General features: G+C 45.3%; 1 protein-coding gene and 1 long non-coding RNA gene across 2 annotated transcripts in view; one reads left to right on the forward strand and one right to left on the reverse strand.

The window, feature by feature from the left end:
• The window catches only part of NDUFS6 (NADH:ubiquinone oxidoreductase subunit S6), a 119909-nt gene that overhangs the window by 82076 nt on the left and 10335 nt on the right, over window positions 1-27498 (forward strand). The window lies entirely within an intron of this gene.
• On the reverse strand, window positions 3300-4828 carry LOC146832730 (uncharacterized). Its single transcript, XR_014961326.1, has 2 exons — window positions 4446-4828; window positions 3300-3734 (listed from the first exon to the last, which is right to left on the reverse strand). It is a non-coding gene; the product is annotated as an uncharacterized LOC146832730 (long non-coding RNA).

Here is a 27498-nt window from a genome sequence, read left to right on the forward strand (position 1 = left end):
CTCTCCAGAGTTATCTTTCAGCTCTGTTTTCTTGCAGCTGCCAGACCAACCTACTATCTCCTGTTAGAAATAGATTCTTAAAAGGGCTTTTACATATGTTTCCAGCTATGCCCTTTGTCAAGCCCCAATAGGACCTTAATTTGGTCCTCAAATTTCTAATGTGTGCTCCTTTTGAGCTGCATAATTGTCCCCACCGGCTGTTTACCATCAAGACAGCCTTTCTAGTGGCAGTAACATCTGCCCGGAGGGTGAGTGAGTTGCCAGCATTGTCATCCAAGACTCCCTTTATGATGCTCTGTGCAGATAAGGTGCTGCTTTGCACCCGGGCTTCATTCTTGCCGAAGGTGGTGACCCCATTCCATCTAAGTCAGTCAATCACACTGCCCACCTTTTTTGCTCCCCCGCATTACTCTAAAGAAGAGGAGCGTCCCCATCATCTGGACCCAAAAAGTGCGATGTCCTTCTACCTTGACCGCACAAAAGAGTTCCGGGTGGACGACCATCTCTTTGTGGGTTATGTAGTAGCTAAAAAAGGTCGGAAAGGGCAGAAATGGATCATTTCTCGCTGCCACACACTGGCTAAGAAGCAGCCCCCTGAATGATTACAAGCCCATTCCACCTGGGAGAAGGCTGCAACCACGGTGTTGGATCGGGACATCCCAGCCCTTGACATCTCCAAGGCAGCATCATGGACGTCTTTACACATGTTTGCCAAACACTACTGCCTGGACAGTCAGGCTCCACAGGGAAGGGCATTTCGCCCGTTCGGTCATGTAGGACTTCTTAGTGTAAGAAATTTGTCCGCAGCCCACCGCCAGGATGGTATGGCTTTGGTATCTATTCAAAGGTAAGGAATCTGCAGCTAGAAACCTCTATCAGATGAACAAAATACTTACCTTCAGTAACGCATTATCTGGTAGAGACCATATCTAGCTGCACATTCCTTACAGACCCACCTATGCCTCCCTGTGCTGCATACTCATTTGTTAGGGCTAGGGTTGCTCCCTTAACAGATCCCTAGTTATAACACAATCAAGTGAGTCAGTCCATGGCTCTGCTATTCTGGCGTGGAAAAGTGAAGAGTACTGACGTGCGTGCACCTAATGGGGCCTAAATAGATGACAACGTCCCGTAGAGCCGAATTGAGCCACCAGACGGTGTACGCAAGAGGTATTGTACTGCTCACGCAGAAGTTTCCAGATCCAACCGGATGCCTGGTAAATTCAAAGGTAAGGAATCTACAGCTAGATATTGTCTCTACCACATAATGCATTACCGAAGGTAAGCAACTTGTTCTTTCTTATCCTTTTTGAGTCAATCTGTGTGGAACCTTCACATTGGGTTGACCCTTTCCTCTGGTCTGCAGCCAAGGAACCAGTGCATTCCAGACTCAGGCCTGTCAAACATTATCGTAGATCTGAATGTAATTACCCACAAAGAGAAACTCATGTTGACTTTGTTGAATATTTCACTGAATAGGGCCATGGCTGTTGCCTTTTTAGTCTTGAGAATGGAGTTTTAATTTAATTGCTATAACAAGCAGTTTTGGATGTGATCACCTGTCCTGGGTTATCACTTGCATTGCTTTCAGAATATATCATACTTATAGAGAATAGAACTGGCAGTGAAGGAGGGTGGGGTTGCTGTGATGTATAGGAATGGTCTGAGGGCCCCCTCTGGTAACATCCTGGGATTCCTCAACATGAAAAAATTGGCTTGTGCCCAATTAAAACATTGAATTTACTAATTAAATGGTCCTACATATACCCAAGGCATGTAAATTAAATGCTTCTAGTGGGCCTGCAGCACCTATTGTGCCACCCACTTAGATAGTCCTCTAAAACCCGTCTCAGGCCTGCCTTTGCAGTCTGTGCGCAATTCTAAACTGCCAATTCCACTTGGCAAAATAACCTATTTCACAGGCTGAAATCTTCCTTTTTAATACATATGTCACCCTTAAGGCAGTCCCTAAATGGACTTTAGGGCAGGATGCAGTGTATTTAAAACGTTCGACATGTACTTTTAAGTTTTACATGTCCAACCAGTAAAAAAAACTCTCAAAATAATTTTAACTACGTAAGGCCTACATCTCCCATAGGATAACATTGGGTTGCCTTATTACATTTAGTAAGTGATTACTTTTGTTTCGGAAAAGGTAGTAAGTTCATGTTTTGGTCTCTAAAGAATTGTAATTTATAATCCTCTTCAATGGTAAAGTCGAATTTTAACTAACAGTTCTGAAAATGGCACTTTTAGAAATTTGGCATTTTTTTGTCCTGACCATTTGGTGTCAGGACTGTTCCCAAGACACTAACAGGCACATGCATCAAAAAGAGAGTTTGCGAGTCCTTATTTGCGAATTTTAAGGAATCGCAAATAAAGACTCGCAAAACACGATGCAACAAAAACATTGCGAGAATATTGCGAATCGCTAAAAATCGCTAAATAAATTGCGATTTCGGCATTTGCGAACTCGCTATTAGCGATTTCGCAATTAGCGAAATCGCTAATACCGAAGTCGCTTTTTGATGCATCCTGATGACATCACAACCAGGAAGTGAGCAGCACCAGCCTCATTTCCAGTGCACAGTGTCAGGGAGAGGAGGGAGCTGGCTCTGGGAGCAGAACAGGAGTGTGACAGAGACAGAAGAAAAACTTGTGATATCAAATGGAAGCCTCACAAACAGCAGAGGAGAGCCAAACAGGCAGGAAACGCAAAATTAAATTTGCAGAAAAAGAAATTGACACCCTCATTGAGGGAGTAGTCCACAGCCATGACAAGCTGTTTGGAAAGGCATCATTGAAAGTGGCAGAGCAGGAGAAAAGGAAAATCTGGCTCCGGATCCAAAACAGGGTCAATGCCATTGGGGTGACACACCGCACCATTGAAGAACTCAAAAAACGATGGTACGACTTGCGCAGTCGGGCTAAGGTGCGCATAGCTGACCGCCTGAAGGAGGCAAAGAAGACAGGAGGGGGAACACCAACAGACACTGGGAACACTCCCATGGAGGACTTGATTGAATCCACCATCCAGCCAGAAGCTGTTGTTGGTGTGACCCAGCTGGACACGTCCGGAGCAGCAAACACATCTGAAGGTAAGATGAATGTATGTTTTCTTAGTGTTACAAAATGTAAAGGTAGAACTCGACCACAGCACAGCCCAAGTGCAGACCCTGAACATCCAGTACACAATGCATTCAGTAGGTGAGGGGCATTATGGGAGATGTAGTCAGGTCAAGCAGTTAAAATGTCAAATCTCAGAGTAACAACCCAAAAAAGCTTAATAGAGTATAAAATCATTTACAAAGGCAGAAATTTATTACTGTGCAATTAATATCACAGACATGAAATAATACAGTGTTGCACTGTTTCACCTCACAGATGCACAACGTGTAGAAGATGTGGATAGCGATTCCCCAGACATGCAGGACACCAGCGCAGGTGAACAGATGGACACACCTGTGGTGCAAATAAATCCCTCACGTCCAACAAAGTCACGCAGGGCTACTGTTCCATCCCTAGTCACCATGGAGTGTGAAGATGATGAGGCTGATGCAACACCAGGTGGCAGCCATGGCCAGACAACTTCCATCACACAAACACAACCACAGGTCCCCAGAACTAATCACAGAGCCCGGCGTAGGAGAGGAAGAGCACTCAGGACACAGCAGGAGGAGCAACCAAGTGATGTCTGGGGTGGTCTTGAGGGACAGATGCTCCGTATGCAGCGCCTGCAGACAAAAAACACACGATTAGTACAATTGCAAGTTGGCAAGATGGCTAGCAACATAGCAGTACTGTCAGAAAGTGTGCAGCAACTGAGCAAGGTGATGCATGAGGGAAATGTATCCCAGAAGAGACAGCATCGTCAACTAATGCTGCAATTGAAAATGTTTGCTAAATCAAACAATAGATTGGCCACGACAACTGCACTGCTGGCACGTAGGTCTGTGACCATGCAAACTGAAATGTGCCATTGGAGCGGCGATGTGGCTAAAGCACTGGACCAGGTCACCAATGCAGTTGATTTGCTAAATGCTTCCACAATTGCGGCCAACAATTCCACGCCCGAAGAGGGTAGTGAGGGTGGCTCAAGCCTAAGTAGTGTGGCAGTTCCAGTCCGCACTGCAGGAAGACGCAACACACGCAGCAGTACCCCCGCCGCTTCCAACATAACGGATGACAATGCTGGGTCTGACAGGCGTCTGGGTGTTCGTGGGAAAAAGCGCTAGACTGGCATGTACAAGTGCATTCCACTATGGTGACGTAACCATTTATTTGGATTTGACTTTTCACAGAGTGACAAGTGAATTGACATTTGCAAACCACTTATGTCCATTGGACTGGTCAGATTACAAGTGTGCTTGAACACTCATGGCAATTTTATTTAATTAAAGAATACTCTGATAGCAATAGTCAGTTTCTGTGTCATCATTACTCACCTCAGAAATAATTTTGTGTGATGTCAAATCTTCTCCTACGCCCTTCTGCTGCGCCTGCCCCTTGTGCTGCATGGTGTTGTGGCACTTGCTGGTTCCCATCCTCCGAATCGCTGTCAGACACCTCGATGTCCATTCCTCCCCTTGTCGCTATGTTGTGCAGCATGGCACATGCCGCTACTATCTTGCAGCATTGTTCAGGGTTGTACTTCAGTGCTCCACCGGTCTTATGTAGACATCTGAATCGGCTCTTCAACAGCCCAAATGTGCGCTCTATGATGTTCCTTGTCGAAATATGTGCTGCATTGTACCTCTGTTGATTGGCAGTTGTGGGATTGAGGTAAGGCGTCATTAGGTAATTACGCAAGGCGTATGCGCTGTCACCTACATGTAATGGAGCAAAGAGTCAGTGGCAGCTTCACATTGACATACGTACAATGACAGTGATAAACTATAACACATATTTACCAAGCAGATGTCCCTCTCCAAATTCTCCCCTGACAAGACGGGTGTGTATGCCACTTTGCCTGAAGATATAAGAGTCATGTGCACTCCCTGGAAATTGCGCAACAATGTCAGTGATAATGTTTTTGGCATTGCAAACAACCTGAATATTGAGGGAATGGTAAGATTTCCTATTTCTATATATATATTCCTGTGTTGCAGGGGGACATATTGCAACGTGGGTGCAATCAATACAACCCAAAACATGTGGGAAACGAGCTATCTGGTAGAACTCCTGTTTGGTTTTTGCAAGGTCAAGCGCGGTGGTAGGGAACTTGATATGAGACCCGATCACGGCCATCATGGCATCAAGGAATGCTTTCAATATTCTTGAAAGTGCGCTTTGTGACACACCTCCCGCAACAGCAATGACCCCCTGAAAACTGCCTGACGCCAGAAGGTGTAGGCAACATAGGACCTGCACATGCGTTGGGATGGCATTGGTCCTACGTGTCTGTCGTTGCATTATGGGGTCCAATTCATTGATTAGGTCATGGATCATTGCTGCATTGAGCCTATACTTGTCGTATATCTCATCCTCTTGCTGGCCTAGCAAAGTTATGCGGACTCTGAAGATGCGCTCATTCATTCGCCTCCGTCTCTGTGCGGCAGCCTGCAGCCTCATCCTCCTCGCCATCAGGTAAATCCCTGCCATTGTGAACAGTGCTGGCTCATTCTGGGTGTGTTTAAATGGGTTTCAGTTGGTTTTCACCTGTCTGTGATTTGCACTCATGATTACCACCTGGTTGTGATCCTTCTTATTTAGCGATCGCTAATTTGCGATTTTCATGGAAATCGCTATTTGCGATTTGTCATGCATACATTTTGCGATTCGTTGTTTGCGATTCGGTAATTGGGACACGCTAATACCGATTCGCTATTTGATTCGCAGAATGTTTTGCGATTCCTTATATTTGCGAAAAAATGGATTTTCGCAAATATACAGTTGATGCATTTCAACACTGACTTTTGCGATCGCAAACGGCCTATTTTTGCGATTCGCACCCTTTGCGATCGCAAAAAGGTTTGATGCATGTGCCTGTAAGACTCTGGGCTAAAACAGTTTATGCAACCCTTTTTCATGGAACTCCTTACACTACAAGAGGGGTTATATCAAATAACTGGAGAATGAAGTGGAGTACGAGGAACTCCAACATGGCTGCTAAAGTGCACATTGAAGAACCCCAGTCTAGTGTTGCTAGGGTTTCCCTCTGAAGCTTAGAGTGGAATGATCGTGATGCAAGAATTCCACTCTGCGCGCTTCACTGATGCAATTTACATGGTAGGAAGAATTATTTGAAGTTCCGTCGTGTTAGTTTAGTGAGGGTAGAAACGTTGTGTGTGGGTGTCGTTTAGTTTCTTTCGCGTTTAGAGATTATCTATGTTGTGCTGCTGGAGACTAGTGTACCTTTATGGAGTCTCTTTGTTTGGTTGTGGGCAGTTCCTAGTTCCCCACCTATTTTCTATAGTTTTTCTTGTTGTAAAGGAGCAGTGTCTGAGTTGTGACTAGTGTCTCAACTCAGCAGCTGCCAAACACACAAAGCATTCCTTCCTTGGAATAACTTCAAGTTCAGAAATAACAAACTATTTGGCAGTCTTGAGTTAGGCATTTGTTTCTAATAGGCATTTACCTTTTTTTCAAATAGCATTTGTAGTGCGTATGGTTGTGAATATCTGAAGTGTTTGTATAAATAAATCTCTAATAGTTCCTGAATTGAGATTAGTGTCTCTGCTTTGCAACTGTGTAAAAAAGGGAGCCGATATTTCCGGAATGGAGATTAGTGTCTCCGCTGTGCAGCTGTCTATAGAAGTGAGTTCCAGTGCTTCCTGAGCTCTTCTTGAAGCCACAGGTGAGTAGTGTTTCCAATCGTTTTTCAAACTCCTCACTGCTGCATCGTGTCTACAGCTCCTTGCTTCAAGCTGGCTGTACCATCAGTAGGAGGAGTTGGTTGATGAGTGCAACCAAGAAAACAACTTCAAAGACCGATAAGTTGGCTAATGCAATGCAGTCTTCATCCCCTCATTTATTACTAACAATGACACGTTTCTGGAAAACGCCTTATCTGAAATTTCCGGGATGATCGATTCTGGAGCTACCAGAAGCTTTTGTGCAGTTGTCTATAGGAAATGTGAGTTCCGGAGCTTCCTGAGCTCTTCGTGAAGCCAAAGTGTTTCTGTCATTTTTCAAACTCCTTACTGCTGCATTGTGTCTACAGCTCCTTGCTACAAGCTAAGTGTATCTGTTATATTTAAGGTAGAAAAATACAGTGTTAAAAATGTGTTTGCGTAATTAAAAATAAATATGCAAATAACAGTAAGCAAATAAGTAGTGACTTGCCTGTTGTACAAAAACAGAAATCTCTCCTAGACTTGTTGTTTTCCTTAATTCCTGAAATTGATGAGAGAAAAAAGAAGATATAATCTACTAAGCTTGCACAGATTTGAGAAAGGCATGTACTACCATAGAAGAGGGGCACTATCCTGGTCCACTCTGGGTACATAAACTTAAACAAATGCAAACACTTGGGTTAAGTTAAAGCAGTAGTTAGAAAAATCTGAATATATGTGTTTTATGTTCTTTTTAGTCTACTTATCGCAACAACAAAAGAGTGCATAGAGACTACATAAGCCACCCAGAAGAGTGGAAGTAAAAAGCATGAAGGGAGGGGACCAAAGAGGACCAGGCAGTCTCTCCTTATCCCCATCCCCGTTTGGTACTCTCCAGCCAACTCACGTAATCGATTTGGTGGAGTGTATTGAGAGAGGCATTGGGAACTGTTGTCATTCTGCTTCTGTGAAGGATTTTCGGGCTTCTGACATTTGATGCCTGCAGCCTGTGTCCTGGGTCACATGATTAGGTGCAGTTGGCCTTTGTGTATTCCTCCCAGGCAGTGCAACAATTGGGGACTGGGTGTTGATTCAATTGGAGGGGCAGAGCTGGGCATAGCCCTGCTTACATTTCAAAGGAACTGCCTCAGCACACTCACAAAGAAATTCACACTTTTTTTTGACACCCCAGACATCTTGGGATGGAGGCAGAGAGCTAGGAAATTCCAAAAACATATTTGAGGGTAAAACTCCAGAAGTTTCTTCCACTTCAAAGCTGGCACCAGGTATAAAAATAGGACCCTCAACTCACTCTTCAGTTCACTTCTGGGCCTACAAGGACTCTCAGTGGACTGCCTGCTGCCTGAAGCCTGTCCTGTGCCCCCAGAGGACTGTCCTGCTGCTTAAGACCTGCTTCTTTGCTTGAATCTAGGACTTTCGGAGTGACTACAAGGGCTTGTTGGTGGCCTCCTGTTCAGAGCTACAGGGATATAATGAGCTCCAACAACTTTAATTAACCCTGCACCTGGACCCTGCCAGAAGTGAGTCCTACCCTCGACGTGATACCCATCCACTTCTGGACCCTTGGAAGTTATGCTAAATTTGCCAATATCCAAAACTTGGGACTTAATAAAGATTCTGCCCAGAAGTGCTCTGAAAACCAACAGGAGACCTGGACCTACCTGCTCGCAAATCCTGCCAAATAGCATCACCAGTCAGCTTGAATTTGCTGTGCTCCCTCTACGTTCTTTTCTGCAGCAGCAAATCTGCAGCTTCGTCCTGCTGGAAATCTTCGACTTCTAAAATGGTGACAAAGTCTGAAAGAAGATATTTTTGTCGCAACATCATCCAGCAGCTCCTCGATGATGACAACGTCGCTTCCTCGGGTACTGCCAGATGCCTTGCCCCTCAGAACTTTCCTTTTTCAGTCATTTTTCTGTAACATTTCTCCTAAGTCTGAAGTTAAGCAGAGACCAGGCCCTACCCACTTCGAGTAGCCAAATCATTCTCCATCACGTTCAGCCTTCACTTTCGCCTTTGTCCTGGTCTCGTGTGACCAGATACCCACGTTTGGTGCTTTGTCTTTTAGGCACTATTTTTAATTTTAAACTTTAAATATTCATAGCTCCTGTTATACTAACTGTGCTTTTGTCAGTTTGGTGTCCTCTTATTTATTAAAGTTTACTCTATTTTTCTAGACGGGTGTGGGATTTTTCTTGTGTTTTGTTCTTAATGTATTGTTGTTTGTATGCTGCATAAATACTTTACACATTGGCTCTAAGTTCAGCCTGACTGCTTTGATGCCAAACTGTCAAAGGGTTAAGCACAGGTTTATTTAGTGACTTGTGGTTCACCCTGACATGGATTGTGGTTGTTGCTTGAAAAGGATTTTCACTTCCACACCGCCCGTCCCACAATCAAAATCGCAGTTTCCCACACAACATCATCTGATTTTAGTCACACCACTCGTTTTGTCCAATAGAGGCTCTCTTGAAAGTTATGGTGTCTCCCACAATTGATGTCTCTTATATTCTAAAAGAAAACATGACTACTGTTGGTCTCTGCTCTTGCGTCAATACTGATGGCATGAAGTTTCTTCTTTTACATGGGTTACACAAGAATAGTAACATTCTGCAGAAACTGAAAAAATCGCAAAGTATCCCTCGAGCAACAGGTTGATTATAGTGCACAATCAATGTATAAATTGCACTGTACATTTATCTTGCTAAAGACAAATTAATTTCCTGTTCCGATTTCGTATACACAATTGTTAAATCTTCAAAACTTGAGTCACCAAATAGAAATACATTACAACAAACAAATGATGGACGGAATGCTGACAATGCAGACATTCTCCCCCAGTCAAGAGATCTGGGTTAAATCCATCGTTCTTTTGCCCACTACGCCACCCCAGTTTAGACATGGCCATATGCAAATCAGTCTTGACCCTGTGCCTCATGGGAACAGTCCAGCCCGAACTGCCAAGCCATGTCTTCCCTGGACCGGAATCAAGCATCCTAGGACCGGTTTCTGGCTATCAGCCGTCATCAGCCAGGATAGCTTGACTCCAGTGGCGCAGTGAGCACGGGTCCCACGTCTGGGAATACCCATCCCACTTAGGGCGAAAAGCGTTACAACAAACAAATGATGGACGGAATGCTGACAATGCAGACATTCTCCCCCAGTTTTCGCCCTAAGTGGGATGGGTTTTCCCAGACGTGGGACCCGTGCTCACTACGCCACTGGAGTCAAGCTATCCTGGCTGATGACGGCTGATAGCCAGAAACCGGTCCTAGGATGCTTGATTCTGGTCCAGGGAAGACATGGCTTGGCAGTTCGGGCTGGACTGTTCCCATGAGGCACAGGGTCAAGACTGATTTGCATATGGCCATGTCTAAACTGGGGTGGCGTAGTGGGCAAAAGAACGATGGATTTAACCCAGATCTCTTGACTGGGGGAGAATGTCTGCATTGTCAGCATTCCGTCCATCATTTGTTTGTTGTAACGCTTTTCGCCCTAAGTGGGATGGGTATTCCCAGACGTGGGACCCGTGCTCACTACGCCACTGGAGTCAAGCTATCCTGGCTGATGACGGCTGATAGCCAGAAACCGGTCCTAGGATGCTTGATTCTGGTCCAGGGAAGACATGGCTTGGCAGTTCGGGCTGGACTGTTCCCATGAGGCACAGGGTCAAGACTGATTTGCATATGGCCATGTCTAAACTGGGGTGGCGTAGTGGGCAAAAGAACGATGGATTTAACCCAGATCTCTTGACTGGGGGAGAATGTCTGCATTGTCAGCATTCCGTCCATCATTTGTTTGTTGTAACGCTTTTCGCCCTAAGTGGGATGGGTATTCCCAGACGTGGGACCCGTGCTCACTACGCCACTGGAGTCAAGCTATCCTGGCTGATGACGGCTGATAGCCAGAAACCGGTCCTAGGATGCTTGATTCTGGTCCAGGGAAGACATGGCTTGGCAGTTCGGGCTGGACTGTTCCCATGAGGCACAGGGTCAAGACTGATTTGCATATGGCCATGTCTAAACTGGGGTGGCGTAGTGGGCAAAAGAACAATGGATTTAACCCAGATCTCTTGACTGGGGGAGAATGTCTGCATTGTCAGCATTCCGTCCATCATTTGTTTGTTGTAACGCTTTTCGCCCTTAGTGGGATGGGTATTCCCAGACGTGGGACCCGTGCTCACTACGCCACTGGAGTCAAGCTATCCTGGCTGATGACGGCTGATAGCCAGAAACCGGTCCTAGGATGCTTGATTCTGGTCCAGGGAAGACATGGCTTGGCAGTTCGGGCTGGACTGTTCCCATGAGGTACAGGGTCAAGACTGATTTGCATATGGCCATGTCTAAACTGGGGTGGCGTAGTGGGCAAAAGAACAATGGATTTAACCCAGATCTCTTGACTGGGGGAGAATGTCTGCATTGTCAGCATTCCGTCCATCATTTGTTTGTTGTAACGCTTTTCGCCCCAAGTGGGATGGGTATTCCCAGACGTGGGACCCGTGCTCACTACGCCACTGGAGTCAAGCTATCCTGGCTGATGACGGCTGATAGCCAGAAACCGGTCCTAGGATGCTTGATTCTGGTCCAGGGAAGACATGGCTTGGCAGTTCGGGCTGGACTGTTCCCATGAGGCACAGGGTCAAGACTGATTTGCATATGGCCATGTCTTAACTGGGGTGGCGTAGTGGGCAAAAGAACGATGGATTTAACCCAGATCTCTTGACTGGGGGAGAATGTCTGCATTGTCAGCATTCCGTCCATCATTTGTTTGTTGTAACGCTTTTCGCCCTAAGTGGGATGGGTATTCCCAGACGTGGGACCCGTGCTCACTACGCCACTGGAGTCAAGCTATCCTGGCTGATGACGGCTGATAGCCAGAAACCGGTCCTAGGATGCTTGATTCTGGTCCAGGGAAGACATGGCTTGGCAGTTCGGGCTGGACTGTTCCCATGAGGCACAGGGTCAAGACTGATTTGCATATGGCCATGTCTAAACTGGGGTGGCGTAGTGGGCAAAAGAACGATGGATTTAACCCAGATCTCTTGACTGGGGGAGAATGTCTGCATTGTCAGCATTCCGTCCATCATTTGTTTGTTGTAACGCTTTTCGCCCTAAGTGGGATGGGTATTCCCAGACGTGGGACCCGTGCTCACTACGCCACTGGAGTCAAGCTATCCTGGCTGATGACGGCTGATAGCCAGAAACCGGTCCTAGGATGCTTGATTCTGGTCCAGGGAAGACATGGCTTGGCAGTTCGGGCTGGACTGTTCCCATGAGGCACAGGGTCAAGACTGATTTGCATATGGCCATGTCTAAACTGGGGTGGCGTAGTGGGCAAAAGAACGATGGATTTAACCCAGATCTCTTGACTGGGGGAGAATGTCTGCATTGTCAGCATTCCGTCCATCATTTGTTTGTTGTAACGCTTTTCGCCCTAAGTGGGATGGGTATTCCCAGACGTGGGACCCGTGCTCACTACGCCACTGGAGTCAAGCTATCCTGGCTGATGACGGCTGATAGCCAGAAACCGGTCCTAGGATGCTTGATTCTGGTCCAGGGAAGACATGGCTTGGCAGTTCGGGCTGGACTGTTCCCATGAGGCACAGGGTCAAGACTGATTTGCATATGGCCATGTCTAAACTGGGGTGGCGTAGTGGGCAAAAGAACGATGGATTTAACCCAGATCTCTTGACTGGGGGAGAATGTCTGCATTGTCAGCATTCCGTCCATCATTTGTTTGTTGTAACGCTTTTCGCCCTAAGTGGGATGGGTATTCCCAGACGTGGGACCCGTGCTCACTACGCCACTGGAGTCAAGCTATCCTGGCTGATGACGGCTGATAGCCAGAAACCGGTCCTAGGATGCTTGATTCTGGTCCAGGGAAGACATGGCTTGGCAGTTCGGGCTGGACTGTTCCCATGAGGCACAGGGTCAAGACTGATTTGCATATGGCCATGTCTAAACTGGGGTGGCGTAGTGGGCAAAAGAACGATGGATTTAACCCAGATCTCTTGACTGGGGGAGAATGTCTGCATTGTCAGCATTCCGTCCATCATTTGTTTGTTGTAACACCAAATAGAAATAGGCTCATGCCGCATTTGTATTGGAATGGGGCTGTTCTAGAATCCAACAATAGTTTCAAACTCAAAGCAAATAAATCTAACTCTCCCTAAATAAACACTAAGCTGAGATCTCTGAAGATATTGCTCGATGAGGTCGAATAATTCTAAACATTCAAGGAAATTATTTGTCGTGATGCTACAGAACAAGTTCCAAGATTCACCACAAGCAGAAAACGTCTGAGAAGATTAATTTAACGATCGGCTTGAAGGCTCTCTCATCTGGAGAGCCAGGAACACAGGTGAAGAGCAGAACCCAAGTAGAGAAACATAGGTCAAGAGCAAAGCCCAAGCATAGACTTGCTCTCATCAGTAGGGAGGAAAACCAGGCACCTGGCCATACTGTCCCGGCTTATGGGATGCCCTCATTGAGACAGGATTGGCTGTACTGGTGATGGGGGAGTGGACATCACAGCTGGGCGCACTCACGTGGTAGCCAAAACACTAGGCCACATGACTCCTGTTGCACCAGCATGGATGACATCCTGAGTGGCAATGCCCTGAGCAAGGGTCTGAAGGGGTGGTCAAAAATGTTCTAGAGCAGAGATGGATGGAAGTAGAGGCAAGCTGATCCCGGCACAGTGGTGGTAACTCCTGGTATACTGCTACACCTAGCACAATGGTGCTTCTTCCTGGAAATATGCTGGCCCTGACACTATGTTGATAATCCCCACCAACATGCTCACTGTGTCCCAATGTTGGTATTTCCTGATAATACTGGCCTTCAGTGGCGGCTCCTCAGCTATGGCGGAGGGGCGTCACCTCACTGCTTTTGAGCAGTGTAAAGATAAGGAAATATAAAATGATAATAACTTTGAGCTATTATCATTTTATATTTCCTTTGTGGGCAGGTGGGTGAGCTTCTCTCTTTGCAGGGCAGGGGATGAGTGGTTTGCCCACTCTAAGTGTGCAATGACTGTTTGGTCGGCCCTCTCAGCCGCCCAAACCAGTCATGCGCATTTTCCCCGTTCCCCATGCAGACTGAATTACAGCCTGCGTAGAGAACAAGCCCAGGCCCCCATTCCCTGTTTGACCATTGAACCAAGACGCTCAAAACCAATCACAACGCTGTATTGCAGTGTTGTGATTTGTCAGGGGAGCCCAAGTGCTTACCACTCGCAACGCTGCATTGCAGCATTGTGATTAGTCAGGGGAACCTGGCTGTTCTTCCTGAATCCTGGCTTTCTGTCCCGTGAAGAGAGACCCGGCGGCAAGGTAAGTGTATAATTTGTGTTTGTTTTACACAGCGCAACCTCACGACCCCCCCAACCTGCCCCTGCCAACTACGAGTCATGTTGGCCGCCACTGCCGGACTTGCCACAATGGTGCTAATCCCAGTAAACGCACACAAAGGTAGTAATTCCTGGTAAAAGTATGGACCTGGATCATTGGTGGCAGTTCCTGGCTGCATGCTGGGCGTGGCACTATGGTAAAAATTACTGGTAAAATACCAAAAATAGCAGTAATTTCTGGGAAAATGCTAGCACTTGCACTATAATTTTAAACCTTAGCAATATGCAGGCACTGGCACAAAAATGGTCAGCTCTGGAAACGCCCTGGCATACTGGAGATGCATCCTTAGCTAACCTCTCCAAAACCCAAGACGAATGTCTTTGTCTTCACCCGGGTTTTGGTTAAAAGGCTCGACAAGGCGAAACCTATTGCATTTGTAAACGCGTGTATTTTTTTTAAGACCATACCCTCTGCTGTACACGTGCATCTTTGCTTTCAAATTTATTTTAAAAGACCATAGATTTTGTGTGACGGTCAAGCTATGAGTAAATAAACAGAATATAGGGACAACAGAAATAACGTGGTTTTTACCCTCGTCCCCTAACATCAGGCGGCCTTTTCACCAGGGCGATCCATCAGTTTAGTTCATGTGCGTGGCGCGCTCCTAGACAGCTGCTTCTGCACAGCCAATTAATGGTGACAGAAGAAGCCCACAATGGAGAGATCATGACAAGCGTGTAGGGAAGATTCCCTTCATTATGAGGTGCTCTCAGAATCAGAAAGGTCACTTGGCAAAAAATTAAACCTTCTCCTTGCAGGCTTGTTATTTAACGTTTTGATTTTTTTTTTCGTATCCTCTGTTCATTTACAATAATTTTGTCATAGAGACCGTTAGATATATTTTCTGTAGTGTTTGGGCACAACGCGTCTTTTATCATTTGAGGTATATTGTCTGGATTCCTCTGGGGGATTGAATGGGAATCCACTTTCTTGAGCTGCTTATTAGTGGAGAGCATCACCTATTCATTGAGGGGTCTTAACCATTCTTGAGTGAAACAAAGTTGTATCTCAGTGTGATTGTTATTTACTCATGAAAATATGTCCCTCACTAAAGATCCCTGGTCTGTTATTTACAGTTTTGCATTACTGGACATTGGTGTTTGAGTGAAGTGACCCTGTGGGGTGCTTAGTTTTGCAAATTCATAATTGTAAACCTCTTGTAGTCTCCTAAAACGGTTCTGTAGATTATGCTCTGAAATCTGTGGCACTACCAGGTGACCGGTTTAAATCCCGACCTGGTTGATTTAGTCTTTCCTCTATCCAGCCTGATATTTTTTTTACTCTATTAGAGGCTAAATAGTTAGCCCTTCGTGAAATTTTTGTTATGCTGGTGTAATCTCATGCGTGTCCCAAATTGTACAGTAAGTGAACTGTGCAAACTTTTCACTATTGCACGATATTTTGCATGATTGTTGCCGAAGAACTCTGGAGTAAAAAAAAGAATGCCTTGCATTACATTTTTTTGCGTGGATAAGTTATTTGTGAAAGTGCCAACATATATTGTGTGTAATACGTTTATTTTTTGCAATAAAAGTTGCAAATCCTACGAACCCTTAGATAATAGTAACATATTTGTAAAAGTGCAGGCCTTTTTTGCCAGTTATTGCTTGTTTTATGTTTACAATTTACAGAGCGATAAAAGCAAGTCTTTAATAAATGAAACCCATTAGTTAAATCCAACAAAAGATATGCGTGCAGCTTGCTATTGTAGAACTCAAACAGCCGGCCCTCTTCCCTGGCCCGTCTAAGTTCCAGACCCACCAAACACTGCCAAAGGTGAACCTTCGTGTTCCTTACTTACCTTGACACTGTGTATCAGGCTCTTCAAAGGAAAGCTAGCGCTCATTAGCCTCACTGACTCGCTGGGGTTGCTTAATCGAGAATCCATGGCCTTGGTCATCAGAACGTTGAGGCCAGATACAGTATAGTAAGTTGTCTTTATGCTCACTAAAGAAGTAGTGTCTAGTCACAGTTATTAGCTCAAAAAAGGAATAACAGTTTAATAGTGCATTAAAAATGTAAGAGCGTGAAAATAAAGTCAAACAGTGAAATCCAGATGTCCCTTTTTTAAGCCTGGGCGAAGCACTACGCTACGCTCGCGTAGTTTGCGAAGTTCGCGCTACTTCGCACTACGCGAACTGCACGTAGCACAGTGCGAACACGCGTAGCGTAGTGTTGCGTAGTGCTGCGGTCATTTTTTGCTTGCTCGCGGTCCTCAACGTCAAGTTGGCGACCGCGAACAAGCAAAATGACATCCCGGCGAGACTTTTTCCTTGTTCGCGATCAGCAACATCAAGTTGGCGATCGCGAGCATGGAAAATAAACCTCCCGGCGAGATTCCCAACGCGTGGAGGTCAGGTTTCTCATTGCGAGGGGTCGCGTATGCTCGCGACCGCTCGCGATGAGAAACTACCAGTTCGCGTTGAGAAAGCTGCCGCTCGAGTAAAAATCTACTCGCGCAGCAGAAAACTACAGCTCGCACTGTGCAAGATGCCATTTTCAATGATTGCACAGTGCCGGTTGCTTGTCCGCACTGTGCAATCATTGAAAACAACATCTTGCACAGTGCGAACATGTTACTACGCAGTTCGCGAAGTGCTACGCGTAGCTCGCGTAGTGCGAACTTCACTTTGCGTAGCTTCGCAAAGTGCTACTTCGCGAACTACGCCCACCCTTACCCTTTTTGCAGTCTCACCCCAGACAGTTAAAGCTGTCTGTCGCAGACAGCATTATATAAAATGCAAACAATAGCAGATTGGTCTTAAACATTCCCACTTCTTCCAATGAGCGATAGCTGCGTTTTATAGGTATGTGTTCTTTATACCCACGTTTTCCCACATTTAAGTTGTCATATCAAAGATATGAGTTCTTTTATCCCTTTATCTTTCGGTTCCAACCATACAATTCCTTTCGCAACTTGATCACCAAGTTATGCTGCCCTTCCCCTTACTCATAGTGTTGCTGATTTGGGGCTCTGAACTTTCTTCTGCTTTTTTCAAAAAAAGTATCTATTTGCTGGAAACGCGTAGTTTCCATTGGTGTGTGGCAAATAATGTTGCTGGATGCAGCAGTGCATAGATTGTTAGCTTGCTGCAGTTTCCTCATGACTGCTGTGAAATTGCAAAAAGCCTCCTCCACTGCCAGGGTGAAATCAGGTAGATTGCTATTTTGGCATCTGCATAGGCCAGGTCCTCCCTCGCTCATTCCAGACATAATATTTTAAAAGTTGTGGTATGATAGACCTTTGCGGTGCTCTGGGATTGGCTGTGGTGCCAGGGATCTGTGTACTTGTTCTACAATAAAAATTGGAAAGAAGCTAGATCTGTCAGAGAAATATGATTGTAGTGTGTCTGCAGATTCGTCACTTTTCCCATTCGTTTTGGTCTCTGCTATACCTACAATGTGCATAATGATGTACCTGCAGCATTTTGCAGTGGTGTTTCATGTCAGCCACATCTGCAGTTAAATCTGAGTGGCTATTCAGGTGGCAAGACTTTCACAGTCTCAGGACTGTGCATCCAAAATATGTACTGACTCAACCTGCCAGCTCGTTATTCGTTCCTTATTACCTGACAGCAGCATTCCGCCTGAGCATATCAGCTTCGAACCACAAATGTTCTTCTTTTTGAAGTAGTGGTCAAGAGCTGTATAATAAGGAATCCATCTTCCCTGCACAATACTTAAGAGTGAGATCTATCACTACTAAATAGACCCCGAGCCATAACTTTCCCAAACTACTTGCTCTGTCCACATTTCACGTGAGACCACAATCTTGGGCTTGTCATCTGCACATCGACCTCCTGCCTGACTGCTCTGCTCAATATGTAGTGCCTGTCTCCAGGGCATACCCTCCAGACTGCCAGGATAGGTCCTAGCGGGAGGGGGCACATCTTAAATCGCCCCTAGTGTGGGCTATTCCACGCATCTTCTTGGCTCTCTGTGACTATTACCACATCACTCGTCGGCAGGTCGCGAACAACCCACTGCAGGATCAATGGCCTCACCAACTTCCTCAGCCTGCATTATCAGGGGCCCAAGCAGGCCTCTTTGCCAAGTGTCTGGAGTCACTGGTTCGTTCCAGCGGCCACCACCTACATATGGTAACTTTCCCTCTCTGGGGTCCACTGCAAGTAAACATCAGATCTCTGCCTCCACGTCACACAATTACAAGCTTTCTCCTTTAATTTTCATATCTTCAGGAAGCATAGTCTACTCATCTCTGCTAGCAGTTTGGGAAGGTATTCAGGAGAGCCCATTTCAGGATTTTGTCAGATGGTAGGCATCTAGTCGAAGTAGCCTCATGGTAGAGCAGCCATCTTCGAACTTTGCTCTCTGGATCCCCCGAGTTTGGAAGTTACTTCTGTAGAATACTACTCACACATGCCTGCTTCTTTCCAGCAAGCCCCTATCCCTGTGCATAACTGTGCCCTCTCCACTTCTTTTTTTTCACAAATGGGTTGAATTGGAACCAGCTTATCTTACACTCAGCGTATTTCCTTACATGGAGCCTAACCCATTACATTGATCTGTTTGGATCTTTTTGTTGTTCTGTTGCCTTTATGAGACTCTTCTTTCAAACCAGGTAGTTTGTGCCATAGTGCTCTGGTATTAGGCCACATGTTTTGCCACTGGTTGTTTGCAGCAGCTGATCCACATTGCCCATGTATCGTGTGCTTGGGAACAGGGGTCCGGTTCATGCTTGCACTCTATACTCCTATTTATACAGGGCCTACCTGAAGCTCCAGGCTTTCATTCAGAGGAAGTTTGCAACCATAACCATAAGACAATGGATTTCATCACCAAGAAGAAGATTTAAGTATAGGTCTCTGTCAACTGCAATATTACAGAGCACCTTTCCTGTGTGTGAGGTAGAAAGATATACTACCAGGAAACTTCCCCTTTCTTTTAGATGTAACCCTCTTTTATCAGACACAAATGGGGGTGTGAATAGTTAAAAATGAATATGCCCTCTTTTCCCGCTTTTCCTCGCCCCGCATGTTGTTACAACAACCGGGTTGTAACAACGCAATACCATTACCCAGCAAGTTATTACAACGACTTGCGGAGGGGGGCGCTGGATGTTGGAATAGTATAATTTACTATTCCAACTCCAGTCTGTAAGGACAGTAGGGAAGGTGTTGGATTTTAAATCCAACACCTTCTCCCCCCCTCTGCAAGTCATTGTAACGACTTGCGGGGTAATGGTATTGCGTTGTTACAACGGGTTTCTTGTAACGACCGCGTTGAGACAACATGCGGGGTGACGGATACAGGGTGACTGATGTTTACTGTTAAAAATCAGGGAAAGTACCTAATTACAAGACAATTGATAATGTCTTCCAGGCAAACCCTGTTGTCACAACCCAGGGAAAGGGGGGTGAAGCACCCTGTGTCATGGGACCTCTGAGTGCCTAGATGTGCCCCTTCTCCAGAGATTGTTGGACCCTGTTCAGCTACTTTTTTGGGTCAAAGAAGGCTGCGGGTCATATATGCAAGAAGGATTCAGTCATTGGGGTGTAGATCAGGAGACCAGGTCTCCAGTGTTTCGGCACCTCTGGAGAGTTACAGCCGAAACTGAAGTCCAGCACCGCCAGCGTGTGCGCTCTATTGCAGATTGCAGATCAAGTCTGGCAAGTGAAACCCATATCCTGACCCCTCCTTTCCTTCTGTTCAGCCCTGCGCCCAGCTGTACTAGTTGATGTTAAGAAGTGCTCGGTTGCATGTTGGTCTCTCTTGAGTGACAAAAGGTGTTAGAAGTGGATGTACCGAGAGCGCTAGCTTCGGTGACTGCATCAAAGAGTACCGTACCCCACCACAGACTTTTGACAGTCTTATCTCCTGAAGGAACAAAAGTTGGCACGGTTCTCTCCGACCCAGTTATGGGCTCTTAGGCGCTCGTACTGGCAGCGGTAGTCTGTCTCTTCAAGACACATACCATCTGGATTCTACCCTGGCTGCAGACTCCATCAAGGATAGATAGGACTCTAGTGTAGTAACCTCTCATAGGTCATATCATAACTTGCTGCAGTTTTTGCCTCCATTTTGTTATACGTACTTTCCTCAGATTACTTCCTGAATGATTTCAGTGCAAAAATTGAATGTTACGGGTGCGCCTCTGGTCTTAGTGGAGCTTTAGCTTTCTATGGTGCTTCTTCCGAGGCCAAATAGCCATCATCTGTCTTCCTGACCTTACTAAAGCCACTGGTCATGGTGCAAGCCCCCACTTTAGCCTTTGCTGCACCTCTTGCCTTTCAGGAATAAACAATTACCCTATGTATCCCAGAGCATAAGGATCTGCATTAAAACTGGCCCTACTCTGTCAAATATCCAAGACCCCTGCTAGAGAGCAATGGTGTCTATATAGGCCTTTGTGGCCACAAAAGTCCCCAACCAATGCCAGCTCTGGCCATAGAATCTTGTCATCTGAAGTTGGCTCAGACAGTTTGAAAAAAGCCTTTCACCAAGCCTACAATCACACAAATCAAGGAACAGCAAGTAGCGGGCCTCCATGGAATGCCCAATCTTTATATCCTGAATCCCTCCAGGACAGGCTTTGGTGGTGACGACAACATCCCTGAGGACCAAGATGTCCTTCCAAATGGACAACCAGGCCAAATTTAGTGGAGGCAAGGGAAGATGATGTAGAATATCCTATGTTCTCTTCCTGAGGGATCCCAAGGAGTTCTCTTTAGTTGGGAAACTAACATTATTAAGACTTTAGTCTGCTAAAGGCATTTCCATCTTCCCAGAGGTTACCTGACATCATCCTGGGTACCAGTTCACTTTTTGACCAATTCAACGAGGAGACTGTCATGGTTATATAGGTTTCTTATACAACAGGCATCCAGCAGACGAGTGGTGCTTTGCGTCAAGCTTCACAAGTTCTCTAGCAAGCCATCTGGTGAAACATTGGGACCAAATGTGGGATAATCACTGGAGGTTCATTCCAGTTGAGACAATTGGGTGGCGCCTTGGAATGGTGGACTCATATTCCCATCCTCTTGGTTGATTGTCACTTTTGCCTGCACTGTTTGTATTTTGAATGCACCTCCGACTCTTCTTTACAGAAACATTTATGAGAACTCCTCATCAGTGCCTTATTGAACAAATCTTCCTCACATAAACTTGTGGGAGCTGAATGGAATCTTTTTGGCATTGAAGGTCTTCCCATCAGGGCTGAGATCAAGGGTGGTAATGGTCCCCACAGACAGCACAACAGCCCGTTCTACATAAGGAAACCTGAAATTCAAACTCCTTGCAGCTGTGGCAGTCTGCAGTAGCTTTGTAGTAGCGGATGTTATAACAAGACCTGTTTCTTCTATTGCAGGAATCACAAACACAAGATCGAGGTCTTGGATTGTGTACCCATAGATGGTGTACACAGCTCATCTGCATCATTGCTGCAACCCTGGGTTGGCTCCTTATTTGTTTGTGTGGTTAGATTGAGATACAGCCCAAGGAAGAGACAGCAGATTTTCTGCCACACAACAAGCGCAGGCCTGTGCTGTCTTTACCTATCAGTCCCGTGCACCTCCTCTTTAAAACTGAAGATGCAGGCCTGTACACCACTGGATTTAGTGAGGGTGGGACAGTCAGCGCTATTGGTTCCCATTGAATGTGTACAAGCACGCACACCAGCAGGCACGACAGTCCACCTCAGCCTGCAGCGGTGACAGCGATCTTTTACCATTAAAAGGTACAATGTTTATCCAAGGTTGATGGGACCACAATACATTTAACAGACACCTTGGTAGCTGCACAGATAGCTTTAAAAGAAGCCTTACTAGTTTTAGTATTGGTATATCATCAGCATTGGAGAGGTGAACGGAGATTGTACTCATCAGTCAGTCAGTCAGTCAGTTTAACTTTCTTTCGGCGAATAGCCATAAAAGCAAAATACAGAATAATAACACATTTTACATACATAACCCAGACTAACAATATATTTTTTTACATACAGTTGACAAATAGGTTATATCTCCACGATACAAGCTATACCGCATATTAAAAATATAAATAAAAGTTTTTAAATTAGTTAAAAGCCAGAATTTAAATATCTAAAAACTGAATAAGACTAGGGGAGACAGTACTTCATGTTTCTATATGAAAAAGGAAATAGGTAGGCTCCCCTCCTTACACTACAATTTGTAACCAACCCGTTTCCTAATGAGATACACATTAAACAAGAATTTACTTATGCCAAACACAACTAATTGTGAGGTATTGGACCTGATTATACGCTCTGCTTCTTTGTAGGATCTTACCCCCAAGTGTTTACATCAGCCTTGAGGCACCTTAAGGTGTTTTACATCAGTCTTACTATATCACTTGTAAAAAATGGGAAGTAGAGTACAGTTGTGATTGGCTATCTTCTTCCCCCCTGAATCCCCACTGATTATTGCTTATGCACTTTTCACCTCAACATTTCATGGTTAGTATTCAGGTGTGTGTCATGATTACAGTACTTGTTCTCTCCAAGTAAAAGTACTGGTTGAACAATGATATTTTAAGTGTCATTAGATGTTTGATTAAGTTCCAAATCGTGGCCCGGCTCCACCTCTCTGAAAAAAACCTTGGTTCCCTCTGTCTCGCTATCAAGGGAATAAAGTGCTAAAAAGAGAAGGGTTGGTACTTGGATTTGGGTTCGTAAGTAAGGTAAGCTCCAGGGCCACAGAGGTAAAATGTTCTGATTTTCCAGTTTGATGCCAGTAGCCCCTAATTGCCCTGGCACTCCAGACAATATATACCCACATGCTTAAGTTTCTGACAGCCTTGACGCAATATTGCATGCTCAAAACCCTAGAGAGGCAACCACTGAGCTGGACCCATAAATGAACCCGTCTCTTGGACTACTGTAATTTCTGACTATTATGTAAATGAAAACTATTTTTTCTCTTTACCCCTCCTCGTTTTGTGTCTCTCATGCTTACAGAAGTCGATCATCCTTTAGTCCAATAATTTTATAGTCCATACATATACCTATCCCATTCACATATATTCCGTTTTATAAACGTGATTGTTAAAGAGATATCATTTCAAAATACATGAAAAGGGTTTTATCACTTAACGGTTTTCTGTCTGAAGTATCTATTTGCACTGCATTGCGTGACATTAACTCACATGAAACTAAAATCCTGCTTGCCAGTGCGGGTATGAAAAGGATATATAAATACATTTAACAGGAGGATTTTCATTCAGCTGCAAGCATATCTTGCTTTTGATATAGCGATATGATCTGATTGTTTAAAATCTCTTTTGTAAATCTTTCAATTGTGCATTTGGTATATATAAATGAGCAATTTTAAAACTATGGTTTTCATATTCGGCTTAAATTGTACATTTGATCTCATTGGTTTCCATAGATAGCACATTCTTGTTTAGAGGAGTGGGGCGTGGCTTTTAATCATGGTTGCGTGAATGCGTTTTCTGTGGATTATAGCGCGGTTTATCATAAAATAAGATTTTTTCGAATGTGCGATTCATCCCCGGTAACTGTGTTGTGTGTGCTGGAAATAGGGCTTTTTGTATGCTTGTTCCTTTCCTTTACCGAGGCGAGGTTCGTGTCCCTTTTCCAGCTCTGTAATTGAATTTCCGATCCCAAGCATTAATAATAAGGTCATGCTTGCCCTTTGGTGGGCCGGGCTGAAGTAAATGACAGCAGCGTAACCCTTTGTCATTCAGAAGTGTCAAGGCTTCACATGCCCGTCCCAAGTAGGTGGCTGGGTCTCTTTAGCTGCCACATTGGTGCCTTGATGTCTGCAGCAGTAACCTGTGAGGTATTCGTGTTGTCACTCATTGAGACATCACATTACTTTCCGCTGAAACACAGCCCGTGCGGTTAGAGGTTTCCATCAGCGCCAACTGGCGCGCGCGGTGTATTATTTCACATCACTACGCACTTTACGAATATCACCATAAGGGGAAGTAACAGGAGGCAATCCATCCGTCAACACACCTCATCTGCTAGCAGCCACGAGTACTACACATTTAGGGAATGTAGCTATCGCGTTCTTTTTATGCAACTTAATGGATTCCACATTTTCCATGCTTGTATTTTCCGCGGTTTTTGTTTGCTGTTGTTTCGACTAATGTTCACACATTCACTTACGTCTGTTTTTTCTTGAGAGAGTGACTCTCCGTTTCTTTAACCACTCTTTTAGCTGTTTGATTGACTTCTCACCTGTACATTAGCGTGGAAGTGGTGCATATGTGGTGGCCATTTCACTAGGACTAATTGCGGAATATAAGGGATATATTGTTCTTGCAGTACAGTTTGCTCAGCTGCTGATTAGTGGGAAGGCTTCCAATTGGACATTGGCTCATAATATATTTTTTTCCTTTTCACAAATATTTTCCTACGATACGAACTGAAACTTTCTGTACTATGAATTAGGTTAAGAAGAATGCACTTTAACACCTACAGCAACACTGATTACTTGTCAAAGTTATAAGCTACCCATAGTAAAATGGCAAATGGATAAATATATTAAAACACGCTTTCTTCGTGTTTGGTCATGTTTATTACTTTTGCAGTGTTAAATCCATTTGCATTTTAGCCCTTTGTGTTTATAATTATGGTGGTAAACCCACCTTCCTTAACGTTTGTTGGATTGTCATTCTCGTTTCATATTGATCTGATGTTTCATATGTACTCTCACATTATTTAAATTTAAAGTGCTCTTTTTTTATCTATAATGTAAATTAATGTATACATAAATGGGAAAGTGAGTGAAGCCAGTTGGGTGCTGAAGTTGGTCGCTGGGCTGTTTGTGAAGCTACTACTAGACAGACCCAGCAGGGTGTGGGGTTGTCATTTTGTGAGAATGCCACCATGAGTGATGTACTCTGTAGAGGGTAGATTACAGAAGAGGAACTGACAGGTACAGAAGTGTGCTTTTTCAATGCTTTTGCTTGGTTTTAAAATGTGAGAAATACGCACTCCAAGCACATTCATTGTAATGTAGTTTGATTGATTACAGTGATCGAGTTGACAAATACTCCATGATTCTTTATGGTGTCCAGTTTCCTTGGTTGAATCTTGGCTTTTTTAAATCACTTTTTAGTGGTGTAACAATGCGCCCTTTCTGACTTTTTAAGTATTTGAATAGTTAAGTCTGACATAAATACAGGTTTAAGTGTCTGCCAATGCTCGTGTAACAAACATTGTCAAGGCCAAATGTTCAGGCCTTTTTATGTCAAAAAGCACTTCTTCGTTGATTGGCGAACTTGTGTGTGTAAAAGAGTATAGTTATTAGTCAATGAGTGAATGTTTGAGAACATGGATGGACGGGTGACTGCATGGATGGATGAATGGTTGAGTTAGTGCATGGATTAGTGATTGAGCAGCAGCATTCTGAGGGGAAAGATGTCTCATACCATCAGCAGGACTGCAGCGATTTCTAGCACTCTGACCTCCATCATTCATGTTTGAAGTCTTCATCTTGCCCATATTTCTGTCAGTGCACTCTCATCACTTTTTTCCATCCATGCAGGCATTCACCTGGCCAGTCATTGATACAGGCACTTATTTAGTCATCCAATCGACAATCCACGTTCTCACTGTCCGATTCATCCATCTGTGTACTCAGTTGCCTTTTCACCAGTCACGCAGCCATTCATCCATGTCCTCAGTCATTCATCCACCTTTGCAGTCTGACCCTTGCCACATTTTATTCATCCATGTATTCTCTCAATCGTACACTCATCCACACTTAAACTTATTCTGGTTTTCACCCATTCACCAATCCACTTAACCGCACGTATATAATTAATAGTTCTCAAAGAAGCTAATTTTGATGAGCTTGACTTGTTGAATTTGCCTATTCTTGTTCCTTTTTGCCGTGGTTAGAGGTGACCCAAATGAAAGTGATTTGTCAAAGTACAACTTTAGTGCTTTCAAAGACATGTCACCTCCAGGCCTTGTGTATTGCACCTGGAATCTTGGATTTAGCTTTCCTCTTCAGCTAAAGGCTCAGGAGTGATTTCAATTAAGTAACTGTCTTACAGGCCACTCAGACGAACAGAGTATGAGTGTATTTCCATAGACACCAGGGTCTCAGTTTCAGTTCCGTATGCATTGAATTCTTTTACAGATTGCACCTGTTCACTCTGTGTGCTCACATTTCTAGACACTTGAACTGCATCTCTTTGCTGCCTCCCATACCTCTAGTCACTTCATCCACACATCGTGCTACTCTGTAACATTATCTCATGTGCTTGGGTCTGTTAACCGCAATGCAGTACCACAACGTATGAGTTCCATGTGTACTCATCATCATCTCACACAGTCTGTGGCCTCACATACGTACTTCACTGAACTGCACCTTAAACATTTGAAAGAAACACGTTAATTAGATTCCTTACCTTAGAATATCCCCAGGTGTCAGGCTGATTCCGGAAAGATTTTTCGTCAGCAATACCCTTGCGCGTCGCTAGGCGTCGTCTGCGTCTCCGCGTCCGTCGTCTGCGTCGTGATCGCCGGGATGACGTCGTCGGAGTACTTAGACGCCGCCCTCGCGCGCTGACGTCGGTTCTTCCTTTTTCCACGCCAGTAAGTGCAGATCTGGGAAGAGCATACCCTTTAGTCACCTTTTGACTAAACTTTTTGGACTTTTTTGGTTCATCTTTCGAGTCGACCTCGACTCCTGGTGCCGGTAGGGATGCCCGGTTTCAAGCCGTGCGACGCCTGTAACCGACTGATGTCGGTTACGGATCACCACAGTCGGTGTCTCTACTGCCTTGGGGCCGACCATGATGCAGAGTCGTGCCCCGACTGCCGGGCCTTAACCTCGTAGGCTAGGCGGGATCGGTCCCGCAATCTCCTCGAGATCCGGCAGTCGGCTCCGCGCCGCTCGAGGGCCCGGTCGAGAAGGAGGTCGAGGGACCGGTCGCGGAGCCGAAGCCATCACCGCTCGTCGGGTTCGAAGTCCTCGCATTAAGGTAAGTCGAGGCACAGTAAGAAGAAGTCAAAGAGGCGGCATCGCTCTTCTGACTCCCCTCGCCAGTCACGCGACTCGGCTGAGGGTTCGGGTGGCACCACCCGCACGGCTCCGTCAGAGTCGCAGGAGTCACGTCCAGCCCCATACCCTCCGGTCCCTGGGCCTAACGCGACTCCGGACGAGGTTCGAGACTTCCTCGTGGCAGTGAGGAGTTTCGCTCTTCCGTCGCGGCCTGTCGGCGCGCCTTCGGGCCCCGCGGGTCCGCTTGGGAGGCCTAGCGAGCCGGCGGCTCTGGCCCCTGCGCCGTCGTCGACTTCGGTCCCGACGCCGCAGGCCCCCGTGGGATCCAGGCCTG

Source organism: Triturus cristatus, chromosome 5_1, assembly GCF_964204655.1.
Source record: "Triturus cristatus chromosome 5_1, aTriCri1.1, whole genome shotgun sequence".
Lineage (NCBI taxonomy): Eukaryota > Metazoa > Chordata > Amphibia > Caudata > Salamandridae > Triturus > Triturus cristatus.